Source organism: Aotus nancymaae, unplaced genomic scaffold (assembly GCF_030222135.1).
Source record: "Aotus nancymaae isolate 86718 unplaced genomic scaffold, 86718_ANA_hifiasm-v0.15.2.pri h1tg000040l, whole genome shotgun sequence".
Taxonomy (NCBI): Eukaryota; Metazoa; Chordata; class Mammalia; order Primates; family Aotidae; genus Aotus; species Aotus nancymaae.
Window position 1 is genome coordinate 54,477,226 of NW_026988454.1, and position 10,864 is coordinate 54,488,089.

Consider the following 10,864-nt stretch of genomic DNA (forward strand, 5'->3'; position numbering starts at 1 on the left):
TATTAGGAGATGCAAATATCAGAATTTATAAGCAAAATATGTAGGTAAAGCAAAATATTAACTTGGATTTTTGTTTGTTTTTGGTCCTAGGTCATTCTTGTTGACTGTATCAAAGTTTATCATCAAATAACATGGCAAGTTATACAGTCTGGATGTTTTCCCAGCCCAAATTTCATATTGAAAAGTAATCCTCAATGTTGGAGGTGGGGCCTGGTGGGAGGTGTTTGGATCATGGGGGCAAATCCTTCATGAATGGCCCTTAGTGATAAGTGATCGCTGACTCTGAGTTCACAGGATATCTGGTCCTTGAAAAGTGTGGTACCTTCCCCCACTTTCTCTGTTCTGCTTACACATGTAACATGCCTGCTTCCCCTTTGCCTTCTGGCGTGGTTGTAAACTTCCCAAAGCCTCCTAGAAGCCAAGTAGATGTTGGCACCATGATTCCTGTAAAGCCTGCAGAACCATGAGCTATGTAAACCTCTTTTCTTTATAAATTACTCAGTCTGTTATTTCTTTATAGCATTGCAAGGATGGCCTAATAAAACAAGGTTGCCAGCCAGCTGAACAGATACTGTTAGTTGTTTGCCACAACTGGTTGTGTTCACCACAACCATAGTTTATTCTTACTAATTGAATTCCTAATGCATTCAAGTATCTAGCATGAGAGAAGATATCTCTATCCTGAGCTTAAGGTTAAATCAGAATCCATAGTAATTATGATGATTTTTTTTTGTCAGAATTGATTAAGGAGTAGATATGTGACCCAGGTCTAGTCCATGAGATGTGTGAGAAGCTTAAAAAGTATTTCTTACAAGTGAAAAGAAAACACATAAAGGAACAGCTTCTGTGGGACACTGTCTTATCTTCCTGTGATGGCTGAAAATGTGGCAGACTTCTTATAAGCATGAGGTAGACTGACCAGATGACAGGCAGAAACACAGATAATGACAAATCAATTCTTTTTCATTTGTTCTTAAGGTTATTGAGATACAATTTAAATAGAGTAAAACTACAGACACATAAATCTATGAGTTTTGACAAATGTGCATTGTGATATTGCAATACCACAATCAAGATATAGAATAGTTTTATCACTCCAAAAAGTTCCCCATGCCTCTTTGTAGTCAATCATCTCTCTCCAATCCTGCCACTGATTCATTTGCTGTCATAGTTTTGACTTTTTCACATGTCACATAAATAGAATTATATAGTATATAGCCTTTGAGTCAGGATTTTTAAATTTAGCATAGTTAAGTTTAAGGTTCACTTATGTTATTACATAAAATAGTAGGATATTCCTTTTAATTGCTAAGTAGTATTCCATTGTACAGATGTGTAGTGTGAACATTGGTTCTTAATGGTATTCAGTGACAGCATTAACCAGACTGAAAGCCATCCTACTCTGGGACACATTAATAAGTGAGACTTTTTTTTCTTTTAAACTATTTTGGTAGTTTTTTGTCCAGTTCATTCTAGCTGATATATTAGATTGATTCATCCTTCCATAAATAATGTCAAGCATTGAGTTAAAATGTAAGATAGCAAGTTTATTCCTGCTGAGCATTTCACCTAAATGCTGATTCATTCCAAATAGGTTTGTCTAAAATTACTATCTATAGTAATTTAGATTGGGCACAGAGTAGCTATCAAATGTGTTTTGCCCTGATTTTGTCATTTAATACGTGTGCTATTCTATTTAGTTTATCCTGCTACAATTTGGGTAAGCCTACCATTTTTCTTTTAAGTGGGAGTCTCGCTCTGTTGCCCAGGCTGGAGTGCAGTGGCATAATCTTAGCTCACTGCAATCTCTGCCTCCCAGGTTCAAGCAATTCTCCTGCCTCAGCCTCCCAACTTGCTGGGAATGCAGGCACTCGCCATCATATCCAGCTAATTTTTGTATTTTAGTAGAGCTGGGGGTTTCACCATGTTGACCAGGCTGGTCTTGAACTCTTAAACTCAAGTGATTTGCCTGCCTTGGCCTCCCCAAAGTGTTGGGATTACAGGCATGAGTCACCATGCCCAGGTGACCATCTATCAGTTAATACAACATATCTATATAACAAAAGTTACTTACATTGAAATCCAGGCATATTGCCTTTCATTATATTTTTTCTTTCTTTTTAGGCAATGAATCTACCCTTTCAATAGAGATGAGCATATTATTCCAATTGCTTTAAGATTTCCTTCAAACCTATTTTTCTACTTGGAATGATTGTTCTTAATAATGTACAGAGCTGATTTAAATTAATTCTTCTCCATACTAATGTTCAATTATTTTAGCAAAATTTAAGATGTTTATATGCTGCTAATTTTTTTACTTATATCCTCTCAGTTAGTCTTTACAATTATTATCTCAACTATATAGATGAGGAAACTAAGGTTTAAATCTCACATCAACCAAGGTAACATGTCCTAAATAAAACTCTATACACCCAAAATTATAAAATGTCATACAAATAAATTATTTGCAACCATGTGTTTTCCTTTTGAAATATACACCTTCTCACTATAAGGGGAAGGTTTCATTTTATTTCATTAATTTCTCAATATTGTAAAAAATAACTATGCCAGTCTTCTACATTAAAACCCAATGGCTACAATCAGTATAAATGTATTCATATGATTTTGTATCTACTTCATATTTTGCTAATTGTTCTAGCTAAAAGTGGTAGCAGTATCAATGTAAATGATTGTCTATACATACGGTGGCCCCCTAGCATCTAACAACATTCTTCAATAAGCCTCTATATCTTGTCACTCATGTCCTGAAATGCAGGTCTGTGTCTCAATAGATATAATAGTTATATGCAGCTGCCCTGCCATTTGTTTTTCCTCATCTCAAAGAGGGAATATTGAAGCACCACATCATATACTAAAAGCACATTGACAAAACAGAGAACCTTCTGCAGATACTTTGCAAAATTTCATTTACGACATGATAAAACACCAGGAGGTTATTTTTTAAATCATTTGTTTGAACAAGGGCATCAGTGCCCTTTCATAGTAAGTCATAAAGCGGGTTGCCCTGGAGAGTTCACTGGTATCCCTGCCCAACGGTCATTTTCCTGCTAAGTTGCTTTTACAGTCAGTCAGGGTATTCAGTCATGTCACCATTAATCATCTCCAGGGGAACAAGTCAACAAAGATTATGATGCTCTGTTTTAGGATGTCAGTCTTATGTTGGTTCAAATAAAAAAAATCTCCTAGACAATTAGTCATGGCAATTCCAAAGCTGATACTTGGAGGCCTTTCTTCAGTTTAGGAAAGAACCCTGGGAAGTGACAAGAGAGACCACAAATTAAGGGAATATCCCTATCCTAGTTATGCTGAGACTAATGTGCAAATGTGTACAGGAGTATCTCATAGATACTGTGAGTTTAGTTTCAGACAAACACAATGAAACAAATATTGCATTAAAGAAAGTCACAAAAATTTTTCAGTTTCCCAGTGCATAGAGAAGTTACACTATAGTGTATAGTGTACAATAGCATTATAGCCCAAAAATGTGCATTTTAATTAAAGATATTTTATTTAAAAATGCTAATGATCATCTGACCTTCAATGAGTCCTTATCTTTTTTTTTTTTTTTTTTTTTTTTTTTTTGGCTGGTGGAGGGTTTTGCCTCGATGTTGATGGCTGCTGACTGCTGATGAGGGTGGTGACTACTGCAGGTTCAGGTTGCTATGGCACTTAGGACAACAATAAAGTTTACTGCATTGATTGGCTCTTTTTTCACACAATATTTCTCTATAGCATCCAATGCTATTTGATAACATTTTATCCACAGACAGAACTTCTTTTTCAAAATTAGAGTCGATCCTCTCAAACCCTGCCACTACTTTATCAGATAAACTTATGTAAAATTCTAAGCCATTTGTTGTCATTTCAACAATGTTAGCAGCATCTTCATCAGGACTAGATTTCATCTCAATAAACTGATTTGTTTCTTTATTTATAAAAAATATCTCCTCATACATTTAAGTTTGATCATGACATTGCAACAATTCAGTCACATCTTCAGGCTCAACATCTACTTCTAGTTCTCTTGCTATTTTTATCACATCCATATTTACTCCCTGCACTAAAATCTTGAACCCTTCAACATCATTTATGAGGGCAAGAATCAACTTATTTTAAACTCCTGTTAATGTTGATATTTTGACCTCTTTCCATGAATCACAAATGTTTTTAAGGGCATCTTCCCAGAAGGTTTTCAAGTTCAATTTACTTTGACCAGATCCATTAATATCTATAGCAGTTATAACCTTGCAAAATTACTCCTTAATCCACGGGCTGCAGAATGGAGGTGTTATTAGGCAAGAAACATTAATCTTCTTGTATATCTTCATCAGAGCTCTTGGAGCACTAAGTGTCTTGTCAGTGAGCAGCGATACTTTGAAGGGAATATTTTTTTCCTGAGCAGTAGGTCTCAACAGTGGGCTTAAAATATTAAGTAAAACATGCTGTAAGCAGATGTACTGTCATCCAGGGATCATTGTTCCATTTACAGGAAACACGTAGAGTACATTTAGCATAATTCTTAAGGGCCCTAGGATTTTCAGAATGGCAAATGGACTTGGCTTTAACTTAAAGTCATGAGCTGCCTTAGCCCCTCCCCAAAGAGTAAGCCTGTCCTTCGAAGCTTTGAAGCCAGGCAATGACTTCTCCTTTGTAATTCTGAAAGTTCTAGATGGCATCTTCTTTCAATAGAAGCCTTTTTCATCTACACTGAAAACTTGTTGTGTATTATAGCCACCTTCAACAATCATCTTAGCTAGATCTTTCTGGGTAACTTGCTGCAGTCTCTACATCAGCACTTGCAGCTTTACCTTACACTTTTACGTTACGGAGACAGTTTTATTCCTTAAATCCTAGGACTTACAAACCAACCTCTGCTAGCTTCCAACTTTTCTTCTGTAGCTTCCTCACCTTTCTCAACTTTCATAGAATTGAAGACATTTAGATTCTTGCTCTGGACTAGGCTTTAGTTTAAGGGAATGTTGTAGTTGGTTTGATCTTCTATTCTGACAACTAAAATTTTCTTCATATCAGCAATAATGCTGTTTTGCTTACTTATTCATGTGTTCACAGGAGTAGCACTTTAATTTCTCTTAAAAACTCTTCCTTTACATTTACAACTTAGCTAACTGGTTGTGGTAAGAGACCTAGATTTCAGCCTATCTTGGCTTTAAACATGCCTTTCTCAGTAGGCTTAATCATTTCTAGCTTTTGATTTAAAGTGAGAGATGTGTGATTCTTCCTCTCACTTGAACACTTAGAAGTCACTGTAGGGATTTTAATTGGTCTAATTTTAATATTCTTAAAATTAGAGAATAGGGAGGCCCAAGAAGAGGGAGAGAGACAAGGGAGTGGCCTGCCAGTGAAGCAGACAGAATGCAAACATTGATTAAATCTGCAGTCTTATATGGGTGTAGTTCATGGCACCCTGAAACAATTACAATAGTAGCATCAAAGGTCATGGATCACAAATAACTGTAGCAGACATAATAATATTAAACTGAAAATCCTGTGAATTATCAAAGTGTGACACAAAGACGGGAAGTCAACATATGCTGTTGGAAAAATAGTGTCAATAGACTTGCTCAGTCATGGTTACCATAAAACTTGTGTCTGCAAAAATGTAGTATCTGCTGAGTGCAATAAAACAAGTTGTCCATAGATAAGTATGTAAAGAGGATTCTTACTACATGAGGCAATTTCTTCACCTCCAAGCATGAATCTTTGCAATAATAATGACAGGTGGCTCTGCTGTTGCTTTCTGGAGCAAATCACAAAGTGATTTGAAACCATTAGCTGTAAAGATATCAGCCTATTTTTCTAATAGAAGATAGTTTGATTTTCCTCAATTAACTTAAAAAGGTACTGCATTAAGGATAAAATGTATATGTAGTGCATAGAAAACTCTTTTTGGAGAAGTGAGAAATGCATTCTTTGGGGAATGTACTCTGTTTCAAATCCAGTCTCTGCCACTTACATCCAAGTGATCTTGGCCAATTCCACAGTTTCTCTGTGCCAAAGTTATCTTATTGAACTCAACAGTAACCAACCACATATGGTTACTGAGAAGATTAAATAACATATTTCATATAAAGTGCAGGGAACAGTGTATAGCACACTACAGATGTTCAAATAACAGTAGCTATCATTATTATTGTTGCAGTTGCTGTTGTATATGTGCACTACAGTTCTACTTTTGGACATCATTTCGAGCTATCTGTACCTTGAAGGTACCAGAATTCATCAAATCATTTGGATTCCACAAATACCAAACCATCTAAATCAAAAGTAAAAAAAAAGCCCTATGTTTTTGAACTATAATTGTTCAAGGAAAACACTTAAAAATAAGAAACTTTTTCAGATATTTAAATGAAAGACACATAAATATTCTGTGTTATGCAGTATGAAAATGTGCTTTCTACATTGTTGCTTCAGTTGTTTTTAAAAAAAATTTGTTCTCATCTAGAAGACACTAATAGAGAAACAAAATAAAAAAAGTAAAATGAAAATCAGCCGTAATAAGTATATTTTACTGAATCAACAGCAAAATATCCTTCCTGTCACATGACTTTTCCATATCTTTCTGTTTGAACTATTTCTCACATCTCTTTGCCTTTGAACTAAAAAAGCATAATCAAGTATTTATAAATAATAGCAATGATATGCTAGGTAATATGTATGGAGTGTACATGAATGCCCAACACTATTGCTTCATGTGTACTATCTTGCAAGACCTTCACAATGAATGCATGAGGTGTTATTATTATTGTCACTTTATAGATGGAGAAACTAAGGCACAGATAATTTTGAGAACTCATTCCAATGTAGCTATTAAGAAAAAGGGCTGCCACTGAATCCCTATGGAGTACGCTGTTAACCAATGTGCTTCACTTTCTCTAAAGCCAGCTGTCCAGAGCATGGCCATAGTGCCACACCCCTACTGATTATAATTGGCTATTTGGCTTGACTGGCCATCTAACAATAATCTTCCTGGTTATTTTTTTTTACAGAATTCCATTTTTAACAGTTCTTTTGTTTTCTAAATATATTTTATATCATAAAAACAAACTGTCATAAGCACAAAGGATGAAGGTTACTTGAGTCTGACTTCCTTCACACCAAGAGGTGTGGTGAGTAAACCTTCCATGCACAGATGGTGAGTCAAGAGGAACATCTGTATATCGCTAATGTCTAGATTTACTAAACTGGACTATAAACTAATTGAATCAACTACTAAACACATCTCCACTACTGAAGACACCTATGTCAGTTTTTTCACAGCTTGGTGGGAATAAGTGATTACCATTATGATGCCTTCACTATGCTTCTGGAATTTCTATTTATATCTGGAAAACATTTCTTCATGTTTCTTTTTAATTCTCTTTGGCGATGAATAGTCACATGTCAAAGAAAAGGGATTAAATTTTATGTAAAGCCAAAATTGATTTAACAAAAGGATAGAAAAAAAAAAGAATACTTTAGCACTACAGCCAAAGAAAGAGAGAAAAAAAGAGAGAAAGAGAAAATGAAAGATAGAAAGATAGAAACAAGAAAAAGGAAAAGGAGAAAAAGAAAACACATGTCTTCTCTGTATGGCTATAATAGATCCAGAATGTAATGCTGAATAAAAGTCACCAAGAACATTTTGAGTGGTTTAAATTGTATTCATTGTAATATGTGAGTAACCTCCACAGATAACATCTAGAAAGTAAAATTCATTTTGCTAAAGCTCTGAGAAAAAAAGTCTCAATTTTATCTTATTTTACCATTCTTTTTTTACAAGCAGTAAGTAAAAAATCCTATGTCTTTGAATCTCCACAGAAGATAGTGAGAGAGTGAAGAAAACGAGTTTGTTGGAATGTGGACTTCTATTCAAACCTGTTTTTGTGTCCATCTTTTGATTTCTTAAGCAGCCAAATGCCTCATTTCTGCATACTCTTCTTCCTTGGGCCTGCTGCTCTGGAATTTTTGACTCGAATCCAACTGCAACTGTGGAAAGAGAGTAGTTTTAATAATCGTGGAGACTTACTGTTATTATTCAAACTTTACATCATCCTGAAACCATATTTGTTTGGAAGACACAGCCTTTCATAAGCCTGCATTATCTAACATTTTATTCTTAGGTCCAATTAGCAAAAGCGCTCGCTTTCTTTTCAGTGTTTTTCTCACCTTTCTCAGCTAGATCACCTTCTAAGCTGTATTCTTCACCATCCTTCTCTCCTCCTAGCCAAAAATTTCAGTCTCAGATAAGAACTCTTTGGGTTGTATTGTTTATGGCAGGATCAGTTTTGCTAATTCTTCCTGAGTGTTCTCAAAGTGTGGCTTGTTTCCAAAGCCAAAATGCAAAATAATGTGATTTCTGTGGTTTCCTGTGTGACCCAATTTAAGGCATTTGGAGTACTTACATTTTATAGCATTAAAGGTATTTTTTAAATTTTTTATTGAAATAATCCCTAAAAATTATTTGCATGGTCAGTAATAGATAAATTATGTGGTCAATTAATGAGTACCATTATAAACATGTGGTTATGTAACCTCTAAACCCAAAGATCTATTATAAATAAATAAAATAGAATCCAAATCCTATGAGAACAAATTACATGCCTCTAGTTTCCCTTTGAAAACAGCTGTACTGAATCAGGTGGAGGATGAAGGCCAACTACACTTGGCTTTGAGAGTTGGCCTTAATCAGCATCCATGACTCTCACTAAAATTTATGAGGATAAACTTTCTTTGGAAATAATGGTCCCTGCTGTTTTGTTATCTCATGAAATGCTCATTGGCTTCCACAAAGCACTGTAAAACGCTCGGAGCCTGTGTAGAGAGCATTGGTAGCAACTTCTTCCTAAGGCTTTTCAGGCTTGTATAATATTTTCTCAGACATATTGAATAGCAAATTTCCATGGAATTTATGAATCATTAAATTAGATGTTTTCTTGCTAGGCAGAAGTAATGTGGAGAATCATTCTGAGTAAAATCCAACATTAAAAAATTATTATGTGTGTTTTCACAGCCATTTATACCAAATGGCAGATATTGAAGGCTAAGTAATTTTATTTAGCATAAGTACTAGATAGGCTAACATTTTTCAGATAGTCACCACTAGCTGAAATCTGAGATAAACTTAAGCTCTGTGAGGTTCACTTTTTTTTTTTTTTTTTTTTGAGACGAAGTTTCGCTCTTGTTACCCAGGCTGGAGTGCAATGGCGCGATCTCGGCTCACTGCAACCTCCGCCTCCTGGGTTCAAGCAATTCTCCTACCTCAGCCTCCCAAGTAGCTGGGACTACAGGCTGCGCCACTATGCCCAGTTAATTTTTGTATTTTTAGTAGAGACCGAGTTTCACCATGTTGACCAGGATGGTCTTGATCTCTTGACTTCGTGATCCACCCGCCTTGGCCTCCCAAAGTGCTGGGATTATAGGCGTGAGCCACCGCTCCCGGCCGAGGTTCACTTTTATCCTGAAAAGAGGAATGTCTTCGCAGACAGCTTCAAGACACGCACTTATGATCCATGAACCACCATAACTGTATATTTTCCATTAATTGACTTTACCTAGAAATTGCCAATGGTGCTCAAAAGATTGGCTGAGATTACTTAATAATCTATAGATAGAGATGAGATCAAGTTTGATAAGAACCAGTGGAATTTACTCAGATTATTCAAGAATGTCATAGAATGTAAAATTCCATTCAAACCTGCTTTTGAATGGAATAACAAGCTCCATTGAATAGCATTGGCTTAGTCAAATAATTTAATGTTTAGTTATTATTAAATTATTTTTTAAGAAAGTCAGAAATTTTCTGATTTGAAATGAAGTAACAATCAGAATAACTTAAATCATACCAAATGGTTCAGCATTTAATTAATTAATACCATTTTCTTATTTAACATTCTCACTCATTTACTTATGTCACATTTGGAGGCCAATTTTAATTCCTATTGAACATGAATAAATGAGTATTTAACAAAGGCTGTACTTAATTAGTAGCCTTTACCAATATATTGCAAACAAGCACCTTATTGGACTTTTCTCATCTCAAAGGAAAAATCCTAAATCATTTTACTCTGAGAAATAAAACTTGATCTGTGAATGTTTGATTGGGATCTAAAGAGTTTGTCATTTATAAATAAAATCAGATCAGCCATGAGTATAACTTATTTTGTTCATTTTCCAGTATAACTGTTAATTTTGATAAATTTATGTTACAAATAACCATAGAAAAGCTTGAAAGTATGATTAAATGAAAACTATCCATAATCACCAAGGCATAACTACTCTTCATATTTTGGTACATAGCCACTCACACGTTGTGCTGTGTACATACGATTGTATAGAGAAGTATATATGCATTAACGCATAAATTATAAATCTACAAAATCAATAAAGCTATAAAGTAACTAAATGTACAATATAAAATATGGTATAATAAAACATTTTGAAATGAAAACAATTATAATTCTACACTGCTACAATTACTACCATTTTTTTTTATTCAGTCTCTGTAGAGACTGTCAAAAAATGCCAATGCTGACTATATTTCAAGTCGTCATGGCGGGATATTGGGAAAAGTTTTCAATTAGCGATAATCGCGCCTCGGATAAACCTCATTGGCTACGATACTGCCACTGCTCAAAGCTTGCTACCATTTTGTATCTTACCTTCTGGTCTATATTCATATTGCTACTTAATTATAATTATAAAATTCATACTTCAACAACTATGTTGATAAGAAAATTATAACTATATTTCTGTTATTTTAAGAGAATTCTTTTTACATATATTCATTCCCAATTTATGCAAGAAGTGAAAAACCATGACATTTATATCAAAGGCATTTTAGCCT

At 34.8% G+C, this 10,864-nt stretch overlaps 1 non-coding gene across 1 annotated transcript; it reads right to left on the bottom strand.

Moving 5' to 3' along the window:
- Positions 1–10,517: 10,517 nt before the first annotated feature.
- LOC135268437 (U4 spliceosomal RNA) lies at positions 10,518–10,658 on the bottom strand. The gene has a single exon (XR_010336766.1). It is a non-coding gene; the product is annotated as a U4 spliceosomal RNA (small nuclear RNA).
- Positions 10,659–10,864: the final 206 nt, after the last annotated feature.